Here is a 9,169-nt window from a genome sequence, read left to right as displayed (position 1 = left end):
GTGTGTATGGTGGGTACTTATGTGTGTGTGTGTGTGTGTGTGTGTGTGTGTGTGGAGAGGGGGGTGTTAGTCTGCATGGTTTTGACTGCTTCTCACCGGCCTGATAACCCGCCAAGGAGACTCAAAAGAGGCTGCTAATGGACTCAGCCCCCGAGTGCTTGTCACACAAACATTTCTGCTGTCACAGCATTTTATCACACACACAGAAAAAAAGGAGAGAAAGGGAGGGAGAGAGAGAGAGTAAGCAAGGAAACACAAGGCCACGCAAATAGACTGCTAACGCCTGCTCCCCATGCCAGTGTCCTAGCAACATGTCTTTCAGTGCATCACTGTACACATATCAGCCTATTCCCTATGCAGGCTTCTTCAGGATGGATGATATTTACCAGCCAATTGCATCCGAGGGAAATAGGATTTCTGAATACTACAGGTCTGACATTCATCTAAGAGCCAGCTCTGTTATGTGGGTGCCATTTACTGGGTTCCATGAAATTGTGGCAATGTCAGCAATACAATACGAGTTTTTCAGGGAGTGCTATTTATTTATTTGTTTGAGCATCTCAAATGATCCCTGTGCCTTGAACTCAAAGACAAGCAGCTAAATCTGTATTTATTTGCCAGGCAGTAGTGAGCAGAGGACACACATGAACTGTCCCGGCTGCCATCACTGGGCTAATTACTGTACTTCTCTGAAAGCTGCTCCGGTCTCCCTCTCTTCCTCTCCTCCTCTCTCTTCCTCTCTCTTCCTCCACTCATTTACATGTCCCTCCATTCAAGTAGGAGTTGAGTGGCTCTCTGTTAGCTGGCTTAACTACACCAAAGGGGCAGAAAAGAGATAGAGTTGACAAAAAGTACAAAAAGAAAATGAGAAAAGAAAAAAAAAAGCTTGTCTGGTATTGCGTTGCTCAGGGATCAGACATTTCACCATCCCCAAAGGTCCAGATCTCTGTGGCTTGATATAATTCAGCACAAATCGCTGCCCCTCTCGTAACAGAGAGCGGCTGGCCGAATTCCCCAGGCCCGTGTTCCGCCGCTGTCTGGCGCTTAGCTGAGCCCACTCTTCAAATAAGCCTAACCAGGAGGGACTAGCCCCCCCCCCCCCACCCCCTGTCCTGGCCCCCCCATCTCCCTGCGCCACCTCCTTCCTCCTCCCCAAACTCCAGTCTGAGTGGCATAAATTATTGATGCCAATCTTCAGATGCATTTGTCGCATCGCAAAAGTTGGACGGGAGTTTGGGAGGAGGAGGGGAGAGGGTGGTGGGGGGTTGAAAGGGGGGTGGGTGAGAGTGGGGGTGGACATGTTTATGTTTGTGTGCCCATGGTTGACTGGGTCACCCCTGGCCAATCCACACCTCTGACACTTACACCACCTGAAGTCCCCCCCCCCACACTAGTCTTATCACTCTATGCTCATCCCTCTACTCCAACCACATGTGTCACACACACACACACACACACACACACACACACACACACACTGCATCAGTTTAACTCCATTTTTTTCTCTTTTTTTTCTTGGTGGGCCCAAACTGACAAACACACAAACCATTTGTGATGTAGAACAGAGCGTGAGACAGGCTTTTAGGCCTCTGCGGATGACAGTTGAGGGAACAGACTGTGGATGAGTGGGGGAGGGAGGGGTCCGGGGCGGGGGGCAGCCATGCAACTTTAAAGAGACAACACAATGTGAGAACCGTTTGTTTTGGAGAGACACGGAGAGATAGACAGACAAAGATAGGGGAGAATGAGAGAGATGGAGTGAGCAAGAGAGAGTGCGAAAGAGAAAGACATTCAATTTTCTTTTCAAATGTATAAGTCATGGAATGGGAGCACTTTGACATTTAGAATCCTATGATTTCTTTCTGTGTCACATTTATGGCCTCACTCGTCAGATGCAATATCATAGCTCTTCATTGTCACTCTCAACACTGTAAACAATATCCATAAGCATTTCCACTGGTTGAATATAATTCGCCTTGGGTAAGTGCTTTTTATGATGTCTGCAATTCTGGATAAGGTCAGGTTGCTCAGCTAAATAAGGCTGTGTATGTATGCACCACTGTGCCTTAAGATTCTAATAGCACTTTGGAACCTACTTGTGCAATGTTTAGAAGAAACTGTGGGATGTTCAGTTTATTCACTTTGCCAAAAAAATAGTAATTATTTATCATACACTGGATACCATTTGAGTTTCTTTCTGTGATAATAATAAAATATTTATTTTCTCTGTGTGAAATGGTATTCAAATATGCATGGCATGAAATGATGGTAATGTGACAATCAGGTTGAGGTATGTTGTCAATGTCAGTATTCATAATGGGTTTATATCACAGCATATACAAACCAGCATAACCTCCCACAACTCCTCACTACAAATACAATTTCAAAACAGTCCATATACAGTATGTGAGTGGCAAATTAACAAATACAGAAGTCACTGAATAATTAAATAAGAATAATTAAATATTGTTCATAACCTATGCTCATTATGTTTAATTAGTATGAGACCCATCAGATTGGCATTTCATTTTAAATTTTATTATTGTTCTAGTTGTACAAAAATGTCAGGAATACTTCCAGAAATATGTATAAAATGTTATTTGTTTGTACACATGTAAGATAAAAAAGCAAACAATGCAAAAATAATATTCTAATCTTCCTGGAAAATGTGATTATCACAGGCCATTTCCAAGCGTGTGCATCAGTAAACAGGGATGATTTGTAGCCCTGAACTCAAGGCTCCAGGTCTGTGGGGCTCCTTGGTTACCTGGATACATTTGCAGAAGTAGCAAGGCCTCAGACTTCTGAAGCCACGGCAACAACAACAAAAACGGCAATAAAAATCATTCATCAAAAATAGTCAGTGAACGGAGCAATTCATTCAGCAGCCCGGGAACAGAAATATCATCAATATTTGACATTGTTTTATGGTGAGAGCACTTGATTTCAGTCCCATATGCTCGGAATGACCACTGGCTATCAATTACCATGGTTGAGATTTGTGTGCATTTCACAAGCTTTTTTCTTTATTTTCTCCTCTCTGCTGTTGCCGTGTCAACATTACTCTCCCTCAGTCCCACCCAGACCACCTGAACCTGCCCCCCCCTCCCTCCTCCCTCTGTAGTCTCCTGCTCAGTGTCCCCATAACACACTTTCGCTAATGTCGCTGTTGTGTTTGGAGACCACTGCTGGACCCGGGGCCTCCCTCTCCCTCCCCTATCTTCCCCTTTCCCCTCTTTCTTCCCCTCCTTCTCTTTTCTTTCCCTTCCCCGGGGGCATGGGGCTAAGGTGACTGCGGTGGGCTGTGTGGCGGTGGTGGCGGCGGCAGGTCCCTCGGAGGCTAGCGCCGCAGTGATTTGTTGGTGCGCGAAGACTAATGAAGTGGTCGCCGTGCCACCCTGCTTCTTTTGCAAGATCAATTCGGCCCTGGCGCGACGGCATGTTTTATGAATGATGGAGACCTCCCCAGGCCATCCATATACCTGCGCGCCGGCATCACCGCAGGCTCCCTCGGCACCCGGAGGCAGGGATCCGGCCATCCTTCTTGTTTGCAGCACAATACATTACGGCATGGGGGCCCTGGCAGCCCGGCGACGCGGCCACTAACTGCTGAGAAAGACAGAAAATGGTTAATGACTCTGTGATCTCCTCCCCAGAAACATTCAAATCGCTCCGGCACAATGTTAGCCAACGCGTGACGGCACTTGCCACTCCGCCTGGCTGCGGCGGCAATCTTAGTCACTTCAATCTGACAACACAGCGATATGAGTATGGGGAGTGGGGTGGGGTGGGTGGGGGGTCACTCTGAATAATTTGAAAGAGAGGCCATTTTGAGTTTATCTTGTGAAAGTTCCTAAAATGGCTAGTGTAGCCCTCACTACTCACTGACCTGTGATCCCTACTGTGTGTTTGGGCTGCATCTGTTTCAGGGTAATGAGAGTGGTTTACCATATCTAATGCAGGCTGCAGCCTGATGAATCCCGCAGATAATGGTGTGTTTGTCTGGGTGATTAAGTGTTCTCCCTGTCCCAGTAACACTGTTGCACTCCTCCATAAAATAGGTGGAATAAAAGAAGGGGGAGAGGAGGATAAAAAAATAGAAAAGAAATACCACCACCCGATAGTCATTGAGCATTATTTAATGAATAAAAAGAGGCAGCCCATCCTAATTAGGCCTTGGCAGTGTGCAGAGGAAAGGAGGGAAGTGGAAAGCAGTGCTTTGACTGTGAGATGCTACGCCCTTTGGCTCTTTCAGGCGTACTCCACTGCAGAGCGTGTGTCAATAAGAAAAATCTGATGCCAGTGTTTTTTTGTATTCCGAGATCACAGTGCCGCGCTCATCTGAAGCTTCGATGGCATTTTGAAACGAGAACATCGTATATAAAGATGTCATGAGCGCTGCCTCCTGCCGAGAGGTTGAAAGGGAAAAGTAGAGCACAATGAATACTTGCCAGAGTTTTCTGGAAGCTATGAAATTTAAAGGCCTCCCTTTATTTTCGCTTAGATTAAAATAAAAAAGGGTGGGGGAAGAAAGAGAGGGAGATGGAGAGAGAGAGGGAGGGAGAGAGGGGATGAAGCTCCACTCTTGTACTTTTAATCGGAACTTTGAGATTGATTGGCTCAAGCTGTCAGTAAATCACAGGCGCGCTGACAGTAGCCTTCTTTTATGATAATCCGAGTGTCAGAAGTGAGTGGGGGTGCGGCGGTGGTGGGGGTGGAGTTAGCGGTGAGAGTGAGAGTGTGTGGGGGCGTGCAGGGTGTGTGTGTGTGTGTGTGTGTGTGTGTGTGTGTGTGTGTGCGGGGAGGGGGGCACCTAGCTACCTACCAATCGTACAGTGGCACGCAGAGACGGAGGAGCCCAGCACACAGGGGAAGCTGTAAGGGTAGTTAATGCTTCCTCTCATTTCACTGCAGAATGAGAGAGAAAGGAGAACAAATGTAGAAGAGAAAATGTGTTATGAACTGATGATTCTCCCCGATACTTTTGTGTGTGGTAAAACGTGAATAAGTTATCAATAAATGTAATCGAAAGGGACGCCTGTGTGCCAATAACTGCTCCTGGAAACAATGCAGGTGGTGAATATTAGATATTTTCCAGCGAGCTTTTTTTGCTTCACTATTTGTCAGAATAATCAGAGAATGCCTTCGCTTCTGCCTTTCAGGCGATCTGATTGATATCCGTGTCTCCAAGGAGCCGTATTATTCCTAGGCCAGATGCATGGCCTTCTGGGAAATGAAGAAAATGGGCTTTGTATTTGTGTTTTCCTCTTTTGACTTTGCACTCTTCAGTGTACGGTTTCATCCACTTCTGTAGCAAATTGTTCTCTCACCAATGAAACAGCAGTAGTGTGTTTAAAGCTCCATCCCTCCTCTGTAGCCCTGGGCAAACTACCCCCTTGGTTTTGTCATCTTGCCTCCACTCCAGTACCAAAGAGAATGTCTAAAAACATGAAGAGCTTCTTCTAACAACAGCTGTCTGTCTACACACACAACATATTTAATACTGAATGTATATGCATTTAGTATTCTGCCTAGATCACAATGATGTCAACACACACACACACACACATGGAGAAAACACACACACACACACGCACACACACACACACACACACACACACACACACACACACACACACACAGAGCAGAGGAGTGGGGGGTTAGAGAGAAAGAGAGAGATGCATACACACACAATTACGTGCATAGGCGCTTTGGCAAACTCCCACACATGTATACGTACCCAAACGCACACACAGCTGAAACCAGTCTGTGGGTGAGATTGACCATGAGATAACTCGGCAGCAGTGAAGCCCTCTCTTGTTCCCCAGAGTGTTCTACATTTATTTTCCTTTATATATTATTCAAGTTAAAATAATTAATTCAGGATATTAAATCAAGATGTTGGAAATCAATCCAAACCCTCTCTCTGTCTGGCTTTCATTAGGGCTCTGCGACTGGAGCTGGTTAAACAAGCCCTCACTTCACAGGCATGCTGAAGCACTTACGTGGCATCCGATTGGCTGGTTAAACAATCTTTTTTATCCTGCTTTGTCATACTGAAACACTTACGCTACATCCCATTGGTTGGCCCGACATTTGCCTGAGCATTGTCGAGGAGAACAATAACGCCGAGAGGCCTGGATAAAATATATTCTGTTGGATTTTCTGATCCCATTGTGTGGCTCAACTGTAATTTGACAAGTCCCAAAAAAGTGGCTGTTGCTCTTCCTCCTTTTGTCAATGGTGTGTCAATGCTTGCGGGTTATCTTACACAAAATATTTGATTACTTGTTTTACGTGTTCCAATGTTAAGGAACATGTTTGTCCTTTTTAGTATTGGAAAATGAATTAAAAAAAATGCTATCAATCTTTTTTTAAAGACCAGTCATGTTAAGTTGTCAAGAGGCTGTGATAAAAGAAATCTGAACTAGTGTGTGGGGGCTCTGATCATTATCTAAATGTATATTCATGACATTACCACTGTCATTTCTGAAAATTAGTCAGCGGCCAGAAATTAAGCAACATAGACACACATTATCATTACATGAAGTCTGATCAGTGTTTTTCCTCCAGAGAAGCAATGATTGATTTTTATGAACGCAGCTTGTCCTTTAGGCCGAGAGAAACAGAATCTGGTGCATCTTTACGAGGCAACTCGGTTAAGTAAAGGTTAACGGCTGGCCGACTGTGTTTGGGGGTCTGAGGGACTCCAGACTTGTATATTATTGTCATCTTTATGTGCTTTCCTCTACTGTCTCCCAGAGAAGACACTCTGGCTACTGCTTTTATGGGAAATCCGCTCAGGATCCACCGCGTCTGCAAGAATCAATACTCCAGTGAAATGACACCATGTTGGACTTATCCTGTTTTATGTTGATGGTTGGCTAATTTTGGAATGGAGACAGTTTCTCCCTCTCTTCTCCCTTTCCCTTTCTCTAGCTTTCTCTCTCTCTCTCTCCCTCTCTCTCTCTCTTTCTCTCTGCGGCGACAGACATGGTATAATTTTGCGGTAAAAACATCAATCAGACCAGTGGGGTTATTTGGCTTAAGGGGGCCGGATGGAAGGTGAATTTATTGATGGAAAATGTATCTATATACTCTTAGAGGCACTTTGAACCTGAAATCTCTATTCGGGTGATAACTTCAGGTTGTTAAAGTGACAGCGAGCTGGGGCGGGCGTCCGAGTAAGGAATGTGGGGGCCAGACCTGACAATTAGAGCGCTGTATTTCACACACACGCTCACATGGGGATGAGCGCGGAGAGGCCGGGGTCAGGACACACACAAACACTGGCTGACTATGCACACACACACACACACACACACACACACACACACACACACACACAGAGAGAGAGAGAGATGCAGAAACAAATACACATTCGCAGTAAGTATAAAAACAAATGTGCTTTAAATGGTAAAAACCTGAGGTACATTTTAAAAATATACTAACAGCATACTAACAACTATACACATCAAAATGGGCAATCAGCTGGGGGGGGGGGTGTTTTGGCTTTTTGGGTGTATGGTGCTTTTAATACTTTTTATATAGTGTTTTTTGTTCAACAAGTGCAGTTTTTCAGTTACAACACATTTGTTTCAGTAGTCGGCGTTCTAATCCAAACTGTAGTACTTTTAAAAAAAGACACTCAATATCTGCCATGGAACTCAAAGTGAGTAATTACTCTAATTAACAGCCTTTTCATATGACATATTGGCAATCTATTCCTGAGTGCACAGAACTGTGAGTTTGTGTGTGTGTGTGTGTGTGTGTGTGTGTGTATGTGTGTGTGTGTGTGTGTGTGTGTGTGTGTGTGTGTGTACCTGTAGCAGATGAGTTTTGGCTGCTTTGAGGGAGGCCTGGCATGGCTACCACGCATGTGTGTGTGTGTGTGTGTGTGTGTGTGTGTGTGATGTGTGATGCACACTCGCCAGAGATGTTTGTGCTGTTTTGAAGGGTGTGTAAATTAGATGCCTGTCCAGTGCCACGCCAATCCACATCACCCCACACCCCCCCACCACACACACATACACACACACACACACACCATCTCCACCCCAGCTCTCTTGCGTTGCTTTCCAGTCACGTCAGGGGCTGCAGCTAAAGGCTGCTCTGTGACATTGAGAGACCTGTCGAAAGTGTCTGGACTTATTTCATGTAAGATACCCCAGCCATTAGCTCACACTGACCTTTAGTACAATTTCATTCTGTCAGATTCACACCCTCCCCAGCGCCTCCCTCCATGTGCATGTCTGTATGTATGTGTGTGTGTGTGTGTGTGTGTGTGTGTGTGTGTGTGTGCATGCTCGCATACACCTGAGAGTGTACAAAATAAGAATAAAAAAGAAATCCATTTCACCTGAAAACAGAGCATATCTGAATGTTGTAGGGGAGAAGATTTTATCCCCCCCCAAAAAAAAACAATAATCGCATACTTACAAACACTCGCAAATGTACACGGACACACACATTTGTATTGCGTTTTTTAAAATCCTCCGTAATTGAAAATTAATTCAGCAGACGTCCAGAGAAATCGATAAAGAATTAATGAAGGGAAAGAGGGAGTCATTAAAGGCAATAAAGCCAGGGCTCATGATGAAGATGGCATCAGAGTGGGGGGGGGGGGGGCAGACAGAGACAGACAGAGGGCTGGTGTCACTCCAGTACCGGGCCAGGCTCATAAAAATGACACAGATGCGAGGAAAAATAGATATAATCAAATACAAGGCAGCCTGACTCACCCCACCCCCAAATATGATTCCATCTTTATCTCGTATCCACTTTCCTAATGGCGGGAAATGTCTGCCACAGGTTCAGCTCAATGAGAAGATTTTTTTCCTTTGGTGTGTGTGTTGATTATGTTGAGTGGGCAATCATGAACACGCTCCACAAATTAAGCAAAAAAGTATTTTCATATGTTGTGGTGCATTTGCATACTCTTTTTTTTCTCTCTCTCTCTCTCCCTCTCTCTCTCCCTCTCTCTCCCTCTCTCCTCCTCTCTGGGTACTTTGTGTCTGGCCCCAGCTGTGGGACATATCAGGCCTTTAAATCAGGCTGCTCGTTGCTGCTAGCTCTAGGCTAGCGGCAGCGGTAGCACTCTCGGGCTGCCTCCCTGACAAAAGGCGCTCATCCCCAGCCATAAAGCTGCCAGGCAGGGCCTCCGCTGGAG

At 45.4% G+C, this 9,169-nt stretch overlaps 1 long non-coding RNA gene across 1 annotated transcript in view; it reads right to left on the bottom strand.

Moving 5' to 3' along the window:
* Nucleotides 1-3,298: 3,298 nt before the first annotated feature.
* LOC143125908 (uncharacterized) overlaps nt 3,299-9,169 on the bottom strand; it is a 24,286-nt gene continuing 18,415 nt past the window's right edge. The window contains exons 3-4 of the long non-coding RNA XR_012987336.1: nt 4,826-4,908; nt 3,299-3,609 (exon numbers count right to left, since the gene is read on the bottom strand). This is a non-coding gene — a long non-coding RNA (uncharacterized LOC143125908). The remainder of the gene's footprint in view (nt 3,610-4,825; nt 4,909-9,169) is intronic.

The sequence above is a fragment of the Alosa pseudoharengus genome, unplaced genomic scaffold (genome assembly GCF_046254945.1).
Source record: "Alosa pseudoharengus isolate Yale_2024_CS ecotype anadromous, Long Island Sound unplaced genomic scaffold, YU_APseudo_1.1 YU_APseudo_1.1_scf_16, whole genome shotgun sequence".
In the NCBI taxonomy this organism is placed as follows: Eukaryota; Metazoa; Chordata; class Actinopteri; order Clupeiformes; family Clupeidae; genus Alosa; species Alosa pseudoharengus.
This window is presented reverse-complemented; position numbering and strand designations above follow the sequence as displayed.